Source organism: Diceros bicornis, chromosome 22, assembly GCF_020826845.1.
Source record: "Diceros bicornis minor isolate mBicDic1 chromosome 22, mDicBic1.mat.cur, whole genome shotgun sequence".
Taxonomy (NCBI): Eukaryota; Metazoa; Chordata; class Mammalia; order Perissodactyla; family Rhinocerotidae; genus Diceros; species Diceros bicornis.
Genome location: NC_080761.1, coordinates 18,769,542 through 18,787,449, shown reverse-complemented (window position 1 = coordinate 18,787,449; position 17,908 = coordinate 18,769,542). Strand labels below are relative to the sequence as shown.

Genomic DNA, 17,908 nt, shown 5'->3' with positions numbered 1-17,908 from the left:
ATACCATGAGGTATCCCTTAGACAAACATATCACACTTTATTTTTTATTAGAAGCATTTTATTTTTTTCACGTACACTCCAGCTCCTTTAACCATTTTTGTTTTTCTTCAGAGCACTTAGCACTACCTGACATTGCATTCCTGTGATGGTTAATTTTATGTGTCAACTTAACTGTGCTAAAGGATGCCCAGACAACTGGTAAAACATTATTTCTGGGTGTGTCTGTGGGATGTCTCCAGAAGAAATTAGCATTTGAACCAGTAGACTGAGAAAAAAAAAATTGTCCTCACATTGTGGGTGGGCATCATCTAGTTCATTGAGAGCCTAAAATGAGCAAAGAAGCAGAAAAAGGGTAAGTTTGCTTGAGCTGAGACAGCGGTGCTCCTGGTTCTCAGACTTTCAGACTCAGCCCAGGACTTATACCATCAGCCTCCGCATTCTCAGGCCTTCGGACTCAATTTGCTTAATTTCGGATTTCTTCTCAATAGCGAATCTGCTAAAGGATGTTCTTTTATCACTATGATTCTGTTTGAAGCTACTCAAGTCATACAGCTATTAAATGGTAAAATCCAAATTTGAAAGCATGTCTATAAGCCCAAGAAACTATTAACCACTGGATCTACTGCCTCTACTGAAGTTGATCTTAACTTATCCTTAAATAAGTTTCATGAAGTCCTTTTAGTTTTGGAAACCTTATTAATTTGCAAATGATTGTTATTTACAGTGATTTAAATTCCACATGGGCGAGAAAAGATATGTATTTTGCTGACCAAAACTGAGAGACTAGATTGCCCAAGGAATATGTTTATGGAGGTAAACTATTTCTTACTCTTTATGTCAAATATCTTGTTTTTATGTCAACAGAGACTCAAACTGCTATTGATCTAAGGACTTCAAGAAAAAACGAGAAAGCAGCTAGTGGCTTCTTTGGCTCAATACCAGGCTTCCCTTATAATCATCATCAGTCTAGGATTTATGATTTTTATTCTTGGAATACCTCCATTAATTCTGCTCTTTCCAAGTACTGTCTTTGACTTAGAACTAGCTAGTTTTGCCTTTGTACTTTGTTCTAATAGCTGCATCTAGGCTAAGGACACCATAATTTGGTCTTAAAAAAATGAGCACAGGGGCTTGCTCCATGGCCTAGTGGTTAAGTTCAGTGTGCTCCACTCTGGTGGCCTGGGTTTGGTTCCTGGGTGCAGACCTACACCACTCGTCAGCGGCCGTGCTGTGGCGGTGACCCACATAGAAAATAGAGGAAGACTGGCACAGATGTTAGCTCAGGGTGAATCTTCCTCAGCAAAAAACAAAACAAAACGAACACACTCTCCACTATGGAACTAGAGATATGACTCCTGTAAAATGGTCTCTTTGTACGCTTAGTGAATCTTTATATTCTTAATCACAGGAGCCAGTATCCAGTTGCAATTTTGTATACACATTGTTTTAATGCTCTCAATAGTTATTCTCAAACTTGGGATGAAAATTCTATTACTATTGCTGATTTTTTTTTTAATAATTTTATTTATTTATTTGTTTTTCCCCCAAAGTCCCAGCAGATAGTTGTATGTCATAGCCACACATCCTTCTAGTTGCCGTAGGTGGGACATGGCCTCAGCACCACCGGAGAAGCGGTGTGTTGGTGTGCGCCTGGGATCCAAACCCTGGCCGCCAGTAGCGGAGCAAGCGCACTTAACCACTAAGCCACGGGGCCGGCCTTATTGCTGATTTTTTAATTAAAAATTAAGTAAAATTGATTTTTGTGTAAATTATAAGTGCTAACATAGTTTACAAAATAAATCATTGATTTTCTACTTCTAGGAATCACTATTTTTTCCCAAGAGCACTAAAGTAGTCCCTACAAAGATTTCTTTCCAACCCATGAGCTTTTACTCATTTTTTCTTGTTATTGGGGAACATTTCAAGTTAAAAGGATACATTGAACTGACAGTATTCCGTGCTTCCTCATTTGAAAATCCAGGGCCAAGGCAATCCATAGGCATATGCATGCATGTTTAGGATACAAGCCAAGCAAATGCACCCAGAAAGCTTTTGGGAAGAGTTATATATCTATTACTTCCCAAAAAAGCATCAAAGAAGTAATCATGGGGAAAAAATCAAAACTTGTTTGGACTTCCTTATACTTATTTTGCAGACTATTTTTGTTTGTTTATTTGTTTAAATTACCTATAGTGGTGAAGATGGGAGTACCATGGTATTTTCAGGGCAAACGGCCTATTAAAGTCATCTGAAGGCTCTGCCAGAACCTTGGATTTGTGCTTTGTCTGGGGACCTCATACAAGTAAGAAAGACACTTTCTGCTTCCCTCATCTCTGCAGAGCCCGTCTCTAAGATCTTATCCTGGTTTCACCATCTGTTCCTTTTCTGAAATTATTAATAAGGCATAATATTGGGCTATTCTATTGGAATTACGTCTCATCATGACTCCTGGCTCTCCCTTTAAAACTCTCATCAGTCTCTGGGAGGTCTCTCCTTTATCCAGCCTTTAATGATCTATACCTATTGTCTAGGGCCAGCCCCGTAGCTTAGCGGTTAAGTGCGCGTGCTCCGCTACTGGCAGCCCTGGTTTGGATCCCGGGCGCACACCAACGCACCGCTACTCCGGCCATGTTGAGGCCGCGTCCCACATACAGCAACTAGAAGGATGTGCAGATATGATATACAGCTATCCACTGGGGCTTTGGGGGAAAAATAAATAAAATTATAAAAAAAAAAAATATATATATATGTATATATATACCTATTGTCTAAATTTGCCACTCAAAAGTGCTATATTTGCTACCAACATCATTGACATCTCCTGAGAGTTTGTTAGAAATGAAATATCTCAGGCCTCACCTACTGAATCTTAATCTGCATTTAAACAAGATCCCCAGGTGACTCATAGGCACATTAAAGTTTGAAACTTTAGAAACAACACAGAACATTCAAGTACGAATCCTTTTACTGATAGATTAAAACCTCTTTCTCTCTGAGGGCCTATGTTAGGTAGGATGCTCTTAGCAATATGAACAGAACACTCGATTGAAACTAGCTTAAATAATAAGGACATTTACTATCTTAAATAGCATGAAGTTCCAAGGCATAACAGCTCCAGGTTGAGTTATCCACATCATCAACCCTGTCCTTTCCATCCTTCAGCTCTGCTCTTTTCCGCATGTTAGCTTAATCCTTCACAATCACAAGATGGTTGCTGTAGTTCCAGGGGCATCACACTCAGATACAACAAATCCAGCAAAGAAGAAAGTCTGTTTCCTCCTATATCTGTCTCCTTTCTTCAGAAGGGACGCTTTTCTTGGAAGCTTCCCAGCAGACTTCCCATAGTGCAGCACACTCCCATTTCTAAAGTAATCATAGGCAAAGGATATAGAATTACCTTGCCAGGCTTAGACTAATTAATATCATCTTCATAATCCTGAAACACATGATACCTGATACCTAAACCAATCATACCTCTTTTTATCTCTTATCAAGAAGGTGAACGGTGTGGTGGGGATGGGGGGGTTTGCTGCTAGGAAGGCAACTGATAATAACTTCTTCTTCATGTTTAAACAGAAAAGAATAAAGTAGAAGGGACAAAAATCCTCTTTAAGGAACAAATCATCTCTGATTTAATATATACCCACACTACAAGCATATCTAACTAAATATGTGTATATAATTAATGTTTGGCTTCAGTTTACTTTTGTACACTATGCTCTATGCCAAATGAAATCCTGATATGTATTTTACTTGCTAATAAATATGCTTACATAACAATTATTTGCGGGCAGGGTTTGGCCTAGGTCAAAAATCTGGTCTATTGCAACACTTCCTAACTTATCTGCCAGCCTCCAGACTCCCCCCAGTGCATCAGATATAGGAAAGACTTCAGATGATTCTTTTTTCAATAAATAATTTTCTTTTTCAAAAGTGAATTGGTTATGTTGCTCTTCTGATTCAAATCCCTCAGTGATGCTCCACCTCCTATTGGATAAAGTCTAGGTTCTTTAACATAACATAACATCCTTCCCAGTGGGCCACAGGCAATCTTTCTAGTCATGTGTCTTGACTCCCCTACTACCCCCCTCACCTTATCACCCCACAAAGAGTCACTCCTTCCTCTACAACCTCAGAGCTCTCTGTTACTGAGTTTCTCACACCGCTTTGTAATTAGTTGTTAAAATATCTGGTTCCCCAGCAGAATGTGAGCTCGTTTAAGGCACAGACTGTCCCTGTTCCTAGCACTGTGTCTGACACAGTGTAGGCAATCTACAAGCATCCAATGAACATGGATAGAGCAAGGGTTGGCAAACTTTTGTAGACAACCTAATAGTAAATATTTTCGGCTTTGCAGGCCATAAAGTCTATCACAACTACTCAACTCTGCTGTTATAGCATGCAGGCAGTCACACAGAACACGTAGAGGAATAGGTGTGGCTGTGTTCCAATTAAATTTTATTAAAAAAGAAATGTGATTGGCTGGATTTGGCCAGTGGGACGTAATTTGCTACCCTTGTTATTGATGAATAAATGTTAAGAATAAACATTTATGTTGCCATAAATATCCTTCTCCCTTTTTTCCACACCACCTTAAGGCCCTGTGGGCCTCAAACATTATCTCTAGGTCATTCTTTATTGATATATCTACCAGATGATGGTTCCCCAGTGTCTGGACCTATTGACCCTTTTCCTGGTCCTATCAAAAAGAGTGGAAGTAGGTAGGACAGTACACAACCCAGAGCCATAAGCAGGATATTTCCCACACACCAGAGTCTTAAAGTTCATCCTAAATTTTACAGACTCAGCAGCCACCCAGGAAGCTCTAGGGGTGAGGAGGTTGAATCAATTCTTCTGAGTATCCATTAGCTGAAACTCTGGATTTAAAATGTAAAACTTGAAGCTAGAATCATAGCTAAGGAATTTCCAGAATTTCACTATCTTCCTAAAATCTCTGGAAAAATCAATGTATTTTGGCTGGAGGTAGCGTTTCTTTCCCACTCGTGATGTTTCCATCCATGAAACGGGAAGTCAGTCAAGCAATACCCCTTGACTTTCTCTGCTCTACTCACTCTGCCCGGGGACGGTGGAGTGTCTGACCTGATCCATACGTTTGGGCAGAATAAACTGGGCACACTCGACTCAGCTCGTGACCTCATTATTTTCCTCTTGGGAGGAAAATTGTTGCGGTAAGCACAATTTCTTCTGTTACTCATGCCAAAAAATCCTTCCCGGTTGGAAAAGTTGTCCTGGTCCAATGCTGCCTATGACTGTGTAAGTCTGACTAATTCTGGATGGAGTTAGGAGGCGGATTTCACTCTCATGTTAAGATACATTCTTCAAGGTAGGCTTTCTCAGTAATAGAAGGGATATTTTTGCTGTCATCTGCTTCTCCTTTGTCTTATTGCTCAGATTGTTCTGAATTCACATGGGAAAGAGAGGAGTGTATTAACTGTAGTTTCTTATTTTCTGTATTCTTGATGCTCTGCCATCTAGGGCCTCACTGGCTCAGGAGAGACTGCCTCTGCTAGGGCTAGCTAATCCCTAGAGCCAGCAAACAACTCGCCTTCAGCTTTCATATGCAAACTGACCAATCCAGAACCCATATCCCTCAACTACCTTCTTTATCAAACTTTCACACACCAAGCTAATATTCTGCCTTAATCAGCCCAGGGCCAGGTACCAGACAACTCAGGATAGCCCCTATACCCCAGAGCCTGCTGAAATTATTCAAACTAGCCAATCCTAAACCTGCTTACCCTGCCTTGCCTTGTCTTTCCTGTGGAAACCATAATGAAGACTTGTGTCCATGCTTTCCCCTCACTCATTCTGCTTCCTCGAGGACCCTGGTACTTCCTCTTGGGACCCTGCATGGTGTGGTGTGCCTCCTCCTCTCAGAGACTGTGAGTAACAAACTATCTTTTCAATGGCAGCTCTCTCCTAATATCTTGGCCTCAATATATCTGAATAATAATAAAACCCATATTTCAGGGCCGGCCCAGTGGCTTAGCCATTAATTGCGCGCGCTCTGCTGCTGGCGGCCCGGGTTTGGATCCCGGGCGCATACCGACGCACCGCTTCTCCCGCCATGCTGAGGCCCCATCCCACATACAGCAACTAGAAGGATGTGCAACTATGACGTACAGCTACCTACTGGGGCTTTGGGGGGGAAAAAAAAAAGGAAGAGGATTGGCAATAGATGTTAGCTCAGAGCCGGTCTTCCTCAGCAAAAAGAGGAGGATTAGCACGGATGCTAGCTCAGGACTGATCTTCCTCACCAAAAAAAAAAAAAAAAAGAAAGAAATAAAAACAAAATTAAAAAATATTCATTAAAAAATGAATAAATAAAACCCATATTTCAAAACAGGGAGCTGTTATTGGGCCCCTCCAAAGGATCCAACAGATATCTTCAGAAGGTGATGCCAAGTGTGACTTTATACCACCATCTCTGATATCATTTCTCCTTTTTTCCTGCCATATTTCTTTTTTTTTTTTAATTTTTATTTATTTTATTTTTTCCCCCCAAAGCCCCAGTAGATAGTTGTATGTCGTAGCTGCACACCCCTCCAGTTGCCGTATGTGGGACTCGGCCTCAGGATGGATGGAGAAGCTGTGCCTCGATGCGCACCCAGGATCCGAACCCGGGCCACCAGCATCGCAGCTCGCGCACTTAACCACCAAGCCACAGGGCCGGCCTGCCATATTTCTTTTTAAATCAGGAAGTTGGGAAAAGAATTACCCAAATAGCCGGGCCCTGATTAGCAACAATTTGTCCAGGTTTCATTTATTCTTGAGATTCTAACCATTGACTTCCTAAAGAAAAATAACTTACCTAAGAATTTATCAGTCAATCTGCATCTTAAGTGTGAAAAATTCTTAAGTGTTGTGAACACAAGAGAAATGTAGTTAATGGTCCAAGCTTTCAAGAAGCTTATGGTACAGTAGGGAAGCAAAACTAGAAAATATTAAACAACTGATATGATTTAGTGTTAAAACAGTATGGGTTAGGTAAGGTGTAATGGGAGTTAAGGAAAGGGAAGAACAATTTGAAAGGGGCATGAGAGCTAGATCTCATAGGATGAATTTAACTTGAAGAGGCAAAGAGGTGGGAATACTCTGCAAACCAATTTAAATTGGTTTAAGCCAAAAGGGAAAAAAAGAATTTACTGTTTCTTATAACCAAAAGATCAGGCAGAAGTAGATGCAGAAGCTCAAAGTATATGATCAGGAATTTGTCAGTTGCTATTTCTAGTAGTGCTACAAGAGGACTATTCTTGGGGGCTGGCCTGCAGCGTAGCAGTTAGGTTTGCACACTCCACTTCGGCAGCCCGGGGTTCACAGGTTCCGATCCCGGGTGCAGACCTACACACCACTCATCAAGTCATGCTGTGGCAGCTTCCCACATGCAAAAATAGAGGAAGATTACCACAGATGTTAGCTCAGTGACTATCTTCCTCAAGCAAAAAGAGGAAGATTGGCAACAAATGTTACCTCACTGCCAATCTTCCTCACCAAAAAAAAAAAAAAAAAAAAAAGAGCACTATTCTTTTCTAAAAGTTTCAACAGAGCTTCTGGCCAGAGCTCTCATTGGACCCTATTGGGTCATGCGCTCTTCGTTGAACCAATTGCTATGACGAAGGAGTTATGGTTCTCTGATTAGCCAGGCTGGCTGTGAAGTCCAAACCTATGGACTGAAGGTAAGGGTCTGATGGTTCCCAAAGGATATTCTGAGTGATGTTATCCAAAGGTAAAATTGATTCTGGACAGGAAAGTACGTACAACAATCTTTGGTGTAGTGGGAGAATAACAGCATGAGCAAGGTGGAGAGGAAGGCAAAGACCATCTTATTATAATCCATCTGAAGAAATAGAGCAAAACAGATTTCAATAATTCAGATGGTATAAAATTACTAGAACCATTAAAAGTCAGACAAAAGAGCTTGGATGAGTCGCTAAGCAATGGAGATTCATTTTAGATTCTGAAACAGTGGAATGATATGATGAAGGTAGTATTATAGAGTGATTAATCAGACAACAGTCAGGGGATAAACTGTTGTCAGGAAGACGAGATGAGCAGATTGTTCAAATAATCCTGAGATGGCATAATAATTTATGCTAGACAGTAATAGTGGAGGGAAGAGATTAAGATAAATCCAGATAATATTTTCAAAGTAAGAAAAGACAGAGTTGAATATAGAAGATGAATAAAAAGAAGAATCAAAAGGGATGACAAAGGTTGTAGCCAGAGTTACAAAGATATTACTAATAGAAATTTGTAAGGAGAGTGGGTTTCTCCTCCCAGTGCCCCTATTCCACAAGCCTGCAGTCTCATCCTATGATTTCCATCACTAGGCTGGATAAAGAATGCTAGAGGTTCCAAGTACTGAAAGATTATGGTACCTCACTTCCACCGTCATATATGACTCCAAATAAAAATATTAAATGGTAAAATAAGCATAAGAAGTCCAACAGTCATGATTTGTCACATGATGCTACCATGATGTTTTTTTACAATGATAAATATTGAATTTTTTACAATTTTTTTCTCATTAGAAATTTATTTGCTGATACCATAATTCATGTTTAGTTTATGTAATCCAGCACTACTTATTAGTAATAACATCCTTGTTTTTCACCCGCAGGTTGCAAACGCATATTTTTAGACTGTAGATATTCTTTGTCTTTTTCTTTTAAATGGTCCCCTAATACAGCTAAAATTCTTTTTTTTTAATTTTTCAAAGAAAATGAAAACAGGGTATTGAAGAGAGATCGGCACTCCTCTGTTCATTGCAGCATTATTCACAATAGCCAAGACATGGAAACAAACTAATTGTCCATCAATGGATGATAGATGCAGAAGATCTGGTGTATAGATACATATAAATTAGAATTCTGAAACTCATGTTTATAACTTCCAGCTATTTAAAAAATAAAAGCATATCTATTTAATCTTAGTACTTAGGACATTTTGATGGGGGTACCAATTAAATATAGGCAGAAGGAAGAGAAGAGGGAAGAAGAAAGATGAAAAGTACCACAGATAAAGCTGTCTCTTGACAGGGAGAGGACTGACATTAGCACTCAGGCAAAGATTCATCTTCCCTCTCCAGCTTCCCTTCTCTGGTCGCTAGAACAGAGGATGGATTCTTCTTAGTTTTAGGAAACTAGAGAGATTCAGTGATTTGCTGGATAGAATACAGAGAATGTGAGAATTCTCAAGGGAGTAAAAGTCTAGAATGGAAAAAGAAAGCTAAGTACCAGCTCACAATTTCAAAACTATTGATTATTGGATTAATGGAGCATGCAATTAGAGTTGTACTTTAATGTCTTCTTACTAACCTTCCATTTCTACAAATTTTAGACTTTCTCTCCATGTCTTTAAATAAGAGCTAATATTTAATGAGCACATATCCTGTGCAGATTACTGTGTTAAATGGCATTTGCATGGCTTAAAAATTTAACTTTATAAAGTAAGTTTATCATTAACTTTATAAAGTAAGTTTATAACTTTGTAAAGTAAGTTTCTCATTTACAACTTTATAAAGTAAGTTTATCATTATCCCTATTTTACAGACAAGGTGACTAAGCCTCAAGACAGACAATAACTTGCTTGAGTTCACACAGCTAGATAATTCCGCTCTATATGACGGACATCAAAGCTCTGGTTTTCATTACCACGTTATACTCTTTTCCAAGCAAACAGAGAAACTCTTAAATTTCTTTTAGCTAGGTGACAATGTTCCAACCTGAAAACCAGGATTTTTATTGCTAAAGAAGAAGGGGCAGATGGAAACTGGGAGGCATTCTCTACCGCATTCGGTAAATCAGCACAATTTTTCCTCTAGTGTTGGAACAGATCACTGTTTCTCCAGTTGAGCACCAGATGAAGTAACTGGCTTGCATTTAGGGGTTTTATTTTCTAAAGAGTCAAACCACATTTAGCACTGTGGAATGCTCATACTATATGTGTATTTGGGGTGCTGGTGGGAGATCTTGTAAATTCACATCTCATCCCATGGTACCTGCCAGGCATGCATTCTCTCTCTGTCTCTCTCTTTCTCTTCCCCCTGCCCCCATCCCTCTCTCCCTCTCCAATAACCCTATATAGTTCATTGGAATTTGATGCAATGGCATTTGTGGGGTTTTTTTCTGGTCTCTTTTGCATCTACCTTTGAAATAATTTTAGACTTCAGAAAAGTTGCAAGAGTAGAGCAGAGAATTTTCATATTCTCTTCACCCAGCTTCCTCTAATGTTAACACCTAATGTAATGTTGGTACAATGATCAAAACTAAGAAGTTGGTAGAGCAGGATTAACTACAGAATTTATTTGCATTTCACCAGTTTGTCCACTAGTGTCCTTCTATTGTTCCAGAATCCAATCCAAGTTCTGGCATTTCATTTAGTCATTATGTCTCCTTTGTCTTCTGTGTCTGTCTGTGACAGCTCTTCAGTCTTCCTTTTTCTTTCTTGATCTTGACACTTGGGAAGAGTCTTGATCATTTGTTTCATAGAACATCCCTCAAGTGGGCTTATCTGATCTCATAATTAGATTGAGGCTGTGCGTTTTTTGCAAGAATACCAGAGAAGTGATGTGCCCTTCCTGGTGTATCATTTTAGAGGGTACACTATGTCAATGGCATGTTTTTAATCAAGGGAGTGGCATGATACAATTTACAATTGGGAAAGATAACTCTGGCAGCTAAGTGCACAGTGAACTGGAGTAAAGGAAGGTTGTTGTCAAGGCACCAGATAAGAGGTTGTTGTAACACACTAGGCAGGGGATGAAGGTAGTCTGAACAAAGGCTCTGGCTGTAGGGATGGGGATGAAGGTCTGAATATGAGATTTCTAAGTAAAACTAAGGATTTGGGGGCTGTTTCCTCTAGTGGAGTGAGGAGAGAGAGGAATTGAGGATAACTACTAGGATATTAGGTTGACTCCATTATCAGTTGGTGGCCAAGATCTTTGTAATTCAGATCCCCTAACAAGATTTTTTAAAAAATAATTTGCTGGTGTGTGGCTGCTATAGAGGCTGCTTGCATGTTTGTGAAAAAGACACAGAAAGGGGGAGAAAGAAGTGTTCAGCTCTTCATTTACTCTTGTTTTCAAATTTCAGGTTTGGAAATGCAGCATCTTTGGTCTATGTCTATCAGTGAAGACTAGGAAGAAGCGTCAGCGTCTCATTATGGCCCTCATTTTCTCTGGGTAAAAGGGAATTTTCATATGTACTTGATAAATATTTTTGGAATATTGCATGAAAGAGTTTGTATGTCTGAGTCAGGAGCAAGGAAGGCAACAGAATGTAATGGTAGTTGTTGCAAACTGTTCTCTGGCCAGGAGTGTTTCTTATAAACTCGCTTTGGTTTTAACCCAGAACAGTGAAGCCAAGATGGAAATCCAAGAGGAAAGTAGTGAAGATTAGTCTTTCTTGCTCATTTCTATGTTAGAGTTAGAGGGGAGGAAAAAAAACCCTCAGATTTTCCTAATGTTGGAGAAGCCTACCTGAGCTTCCATTGACCTAAAAGCTGGTCCTAACTCGCACAGTGCATCAGAGAGGCAAGAAGGGAGTTTAGCTGATTTGAAGCCAATGGGTTATAATTACATGTTAAATATTTATACTTCCCAATAAAACATAGATTTTTTGTTGTTTGTGTTTTTTTTTGCAGGGGAAGATTTGCCCTGAGCTAACATCTGTTGCCAATCTTCCTCCTTTTTTTCTTCATTTCCCCCCCCTAAAGCCCCAGTACATAGTTGCATATAGTTGTAAGTTCTTCTGGTTCTTCTACGTGAGCCGCCACTACAGCATGGCTACTGACAGATGAATGGTGGTGTTGCACATCGGGGAAGCGAACTCGGGCCGTTGAAGTGGAGTGCACCAAACTTTAACCGGTAGGCCATCAGGGCTGGCTCAAAACAGGTTTTTAACTGGGCTGCACATAGAATCATCTGTAGAGCTTTTAAAAAACACAGATGCCCAGAACCTATCCCAAATGATTCTGATACAGCAGGTGTATTATTCAGAATTTCTTTGGTTGGCAGTGGCAGAAATGCAAATTGAATCAGCCTCAGCCAACAATTTGGAGTGAGTTGTGTATTAGTTATCTAATGCTGCATAACAAATTACCCAAATATCCAAAATTGAACAGCTTAAAGCAAGTTACCTCGTACAGTTTCTGTGGATCAGGATTTGGGGAGTGGCTTAGCTCATAGTTCCGCCTCAGGGTCTCTCATGAAGTTAAAATCAAGGTATCAGCTGGGCTTCGGTCAGCTGAAGGCTTGACTGGGGTTGGAGGACCATTTCCAAAGTGGCTCAGTTAGGGGACTGGCAAGCTGGTGCTGGCTGTTGGCAGGAGGCCTTACTATTTTGCCACGTGGAGTTTTGCACAGGGCTGCTCTAGTATCCTCACAGTATGTGGCTGGTTTTCCTCAGATGGAGCAATCCAAGAGAGCAAGGCAGAAGCAGCTTGATACAATTTTACGGCTGGGATTAAGGTGTCTTTGAGGGCCGGCCCCGTGGCTTAGCGGTTAAGTGCTGGTGCTCCACTACTCACGGCCCAGGTTCAGATCCCGGGTGTGCACCGATGCACCGCTTCTCTGGCCATGCTGAGGCCACATCTCACGTACAGCAACTAGAAGGATGTGCAACTATGACATACAACTATCTACTGGGGCTTTGGGGAAAAAAAAAAAGGAGGAGGATTGGCAATAGATGTTAGCTCAGAGCCAGTCTTCCTCAGCAAAAAGAGGAGGATTAGCACGGATGTTAGCTCAGGGCTGATCTTCCTCACACACACACAAAAAAAGGTGTCTTTGAGTCGGAGGAGGGGGATAGTATTTATAGGTTCAATGACATATTGTTGCAATGGCTGAGGACCATTCTTATATAGAGTTTTAGGTCCTAGAGCAAATATACCATATGTTCCACCATACCTGTTTATTTTTTTTATAGGGTGAAATGATTAAAATGAGCATCAAGGGAAGGATTGAAAGGGAAAAAATAATAATTTTAAGAACCAACCCCAAAGGTTATGTGTTACTCACTTCTAGCCATGGTGATAGGATTAGATCTGTCTTAATAATTGTTTAACATCTTTAACGTTTGCAGAGCCCTTTAGACTTTCTCAGCTGATTTCATAAATCTTATTTGATCTTAAGAACAATCTTAGGATGGAGTCAAGAGGGGTGGGACTGAAAGATGGAGCTAATAAGAGTGAACACTCACCAGGTGCCAGGCATTTGACTGGCTGCTTTATATTTATTAACCCTTCTAACCAAACACCATGAGGTCAATATTAATGATTTCAACTTTGAGGGAGGCTTAGCTTCCTTGGGCTCAGAGAAGTTAAATGACATGCCCGTGGTCAAGCATCAGGGCTGGAATGAGAACTCCATGATTTCCACGTGGCTGGTTCACTTTTCAGCATGACCAATCATTGCTGCCGCTTTCTCCACATGCTACATCCTTGACTTAATCTTTGTCTCCTGTGAGCGTAGGATGCCCCAAAACACAGAGGACCCTATAATTGCAGGCCCAGATGTATTGTATCCTAAGAATGGTTTGTGTGTCTGTGTGTGTGTGAGCACGTCATTACAAGCCTATTGGAAAGAAAAAAAGATGACAGAGGAAAGTATATTAGATTGGAAAAGAGACCTAGTTCACAATTTATACTGAAATAAGTCCAATTCTCTAGGAATGTCTACCTTTGTTAAAAGTCTGGCTCCAAAGCAGTCTACTTGAGTGGTCCCAAATAATATCTTGGCACCTCATTTTCCTGTGTTCTCAAGTAGGGTAATAATTCCTACAGTTAGCCTAACTTTCATGGATGTGGTAGGATAGGTGGCCTGAAAGATGGGAAGCACTTTGTGTTCCTATATGTGTTTGAGTGAAATAAATGACTTTTAGGCAGTAGACATTATCTCTATTACTAAAGGCCTCAAACTTTCTAATTGCTCTTATAAGTTACCAACAGGCCTATAAGTGAATTGAGTTAAGGTTTCTAATTATAAGAAGTAAACATTACTTCTCCATGTTGTTATTACTAAAAGCAATTATAATTATCCAATATGGACGTCAACTCTCCCACCAAATAAATCTGCTATTTCTAGCAGTTGTGGACCAGCTAGGCAATATATCCTCAATCCAGTATTGTCAGGGTGGTCATAGGAGGGGACTCCTTTTTTGAGCCCTGGACCACCTCTACTTCAGTAAAGACCACATAAAAATAGAGGTCTGGAGGATTTCTCGTCTTACATCCCCCACATATCCTGGCCTCCAGAACACTCAGCCAGTCATATCCTCAGTGAAGTCATAGCCCTTATCCCCCTCATTCCACTCCTGTCAATCGAATAGTCAACGATTCCTGTTATCACGGTAGAGTGTAGTGGTTAAGAGAATGAACTCAGAAGTCAAATTTGAATTGGGTTCTGCCACTACTTGTGTGGCCTTGGGCAAGTTATTTAACCTCTTTGTGCCTCATTTTCTTCATCTGAAAAATAGTAGAATCTTCTAACAGAGTTTAATGAATATCAAATGAGATAACATATGTAGGGAGCTTAGAATGGTGCCTGGTATGTGGTAAGCACCCTACAAGTGATAGCTATTTTTATAACTGCATGCATTTTTCTTTTTTTAAAAGCAAAAACTCTTTCTTTTAAGAAAAAACTACATTTTCTCATTTTTTCTTCTTGGCATAAATTTTAATTCTTTCCAGTGGAACCAAAACCTCCTGAATATCTTTCAGTGTCATCTAAAACTTTAACTTCGTCTATTTCTGGAATAAAAAAAAAAAATCAGTTCACAAATGAGCTGTGCAATTCGACTGCCCTTTTTGACTTTAAACTTTTCTTTGCTAAAATTAAACAGTATAACACCAACATTTCCTCTATAATCTTCATCTATGACACCAGCTCCTACATCTATGAAGTGTTTTGCAGCCAAGCCAGAATGTGGAGCTATTCTTCCATAAAACTCAGAAGGAATAGCTATCTGAATGTCGGTTTTCACAAGGGCTGTCTCCATAGGTGGTACTGTATAATCATAGGCACTGTACAGGTCATAGCCTGTGGCCCTTGCAGACCTCCTGCTCAGAGCAGTGGTGGCTGCGAGAGCCTGGCATAGCGGAGCCTCATCCTGCCCTCCTCCGCAGGCACCTGCTTGCTGGGGGAGATGGCAGGTGTCTCTTCAGAGCAGGGCACGGCAGAGCAGAACGCAAGGGGAGGCGGGAGCAGCGGGAACAAGAGGGTGCAGGATGAGGCCAGCAGCTGGAAACACACCAAGTTTTTGCATATATTTTTCATAAAGCTAAGTTACTTCCTAAGGATGTCAAGACTCAGGAAAATGATTGTTTAATCAGAGAATCCAATAAGGGATTTATATGCTGCCCACTGTGATTAGTATTACCGGACCAGACAGAGAAGACATGAAGATCAGCATTGACCTAAACAAAATAACTTTAAGGGCTGATGTCATCATTCCCTTTGCGCCTTATTCTACCACATCGCCCATTCGTAAAACAGGAAGAGAGACAAAAAGTGAATACCAGGATAAGCAAGTCCCCAGAGTCTGCTGGGTCTCTCTTTTGCCTGGAGAGAGAGAGAGCAGCAACTCACTCAGGGAGACAACTTCAAGAAGCCTGCACAATGGACATAGCCTCTTGAATTGAATAGCTACAGATTCCATGTATTCCTCTCTCAGCCTCCTCTTGTGTTGACTTCCGTGATATTGTAATAACGTGAGCATAGAGTATTCCAAAGTTAGAAGGCTACTCTGGTTCTTGGATTGTGAACTATGAAGCCTTTTCGTGGTATATAAATTGGGTGGCTAATAGCAGTGACAACAGCAAGCCAGGCCACAGAGCTTAGGACTAGCCTCATGATACAGTACAGCATGGTGGATAAGAGCTCACTATTTGGGGTCATGAAAACTTGGGTTCCAAACCTGGACCCAACAACTGTTAGCAGTGTGACTTTGAGTAGTGAGCTTACCTCTCAAAGCCTTACATTTATATGGTTGTTATAAGGATAAAATAATGTATGTAAAATACTGTCAAAATATACTTTTCAAAAAGTTAAAAACATCACTCTTGTGCAAATATAAAGTGAGCATGTGTCAAAGATTCATTTAACATGTTAACGAGGGAACTGGCAAGATGGTAACAGTGGTTCAAAGAAAATTGGAGAGAGCAAAGCATTTATGCTGGCTGCAAGAAAAAGGCTTGAATAACATAGCTAATTTAGATACAAAACTGGTTACTGTACAGGGCAATAAAACTGTAACTTTTAGGGTTATCTTTTTTTACCAGATAAATCATCTGCATCTCTACTGGACAAATTTAATTTTCATTGCTAACATCTGTTGTTCTCAAAGGGGGGTAATTTTGCCCTCCACAGGACATTTGGCAATGTCTGAAGACATTTCCAGTTGTCACAAGTGGGGAGGGGTGCTACTAGCATCTGGTAAGTAGAGAATAGGGATGGTGCTAGACATCCTTCAATGCACAGGACAGCCCTTGACAAAAAAGAATTATCTAGCCCCAAATGCCAATAGTGCTGAAGTTGAGAAACCCTGGCCATCAGTTTCTGCAAGATAACATCTACGCTTATGGGATTTAAAATATCCTAATCGAGAGACAATAGCAAGTCAAACAAAGGTACATACTCCTAGAGAACTGGCTAATCCTTTGGTGACTAGGATAGACAATGCTTAGATAACCCGGGAAGGACATGCAGTACCTCTTTTGCCTATTTCCAAGCTTTGGAAAAATTTCTTAACAACACTTGACACCATTCGTAGCACATGGTAAGTGCTCAGGAAAGGTGAGTTATTATTGTAAACTTTTAGACCACTAGATAGAAGTCCAAATGTTCATACAATACGATGAACACACTACTAGAGTTTAAGTCTTGGGAGAACATTACAGAATATCATTGCTGTCAGAAATTATTTTCCTGTTGAATTATTTCATCATGGTCACTCTGAGGTTTTAAGAAAATCCTTCTATATAACATTCCGACCAATAGATAGTAGATTATGTTAAAAAAGACAAGTCACGTTTAAAATTTTTCCTCAAATTCTCACTCAAAAAACCAAGCTTCTCTTCCTGCCTGAGAAACTTTACTATCAAATTGAGAATATCCAAGCTACCCTCAGGAGCTCATTTAATGTCTGTGGTAGAAAGAGGAATAGTAACATAAAGATCATAGGATTGCAGGCTGTGGCCCTGCTGATTGGCCGAGATGTTTTTATTCTGTGAGCATAGTATCCCAGAGAGAAGAGATAGCAAAATAAAAAAAAAAAAAAGCAGCCACACAGTTGCCGAAATTCATCTTCTATAAATCAGCTATTGATATACCCAATAGCTATTTCAATCTGGGTCCAATCAGGAGAGAGAAACCACAGAGTAACGTGAACAAGAAAAGTTTAATATAAAGAATTTTATAAATTCTTTACATAAAATAATTATTTTAAAAAAATCTAATAAATAAGTATATAAATTTAATAAACAGATATATAATCACTATATATATTAAATATATTTTAAATATCTTTACTTATATAAATATATTTTTAAATGTGTAGAATATAAAATATAGAAAATATAAATATATAATACATACATATAAATAACAATAAATAATTACACATTTATTATCTAAATAAAGTATAAACAAGAGATTGGCTACTAGGAAGTAAAGAAAACTCTAAAGAAGATAGATATAAGGAACAGCCACATCCTTGAGGGCTGAGATGGAACACCAAGGTACAGGTGTGGCCTTCCTCCCCCGCTCCCCCTCCATTGAGAGCCAAACCTTGTTGGAGAAGGCACTGCCACGGCTCACTGAATGGGAGGAACCTGTTGGAAATCCACCCTCTGGAATTTGGGGGAAATCCACCCTCTCGGGTGCCACGGA

General features: G+C 39.9%; 1 pseudogene; it reads right to left on the bottom strand.

Moving 5' to 3' along the window:
* Positions 1-14,695: 14,695 nt before the first annotated feature.
* Positions 14,696-15,142, bottom strand: LOC131419767 (deoxyuridine 5'-triphosphate nucleotidohydrolase, mitochondrial-like; annotated as a pseudogene).
* Positions 15,143-17,908: the final 2,766 nt, after the last annotated feature.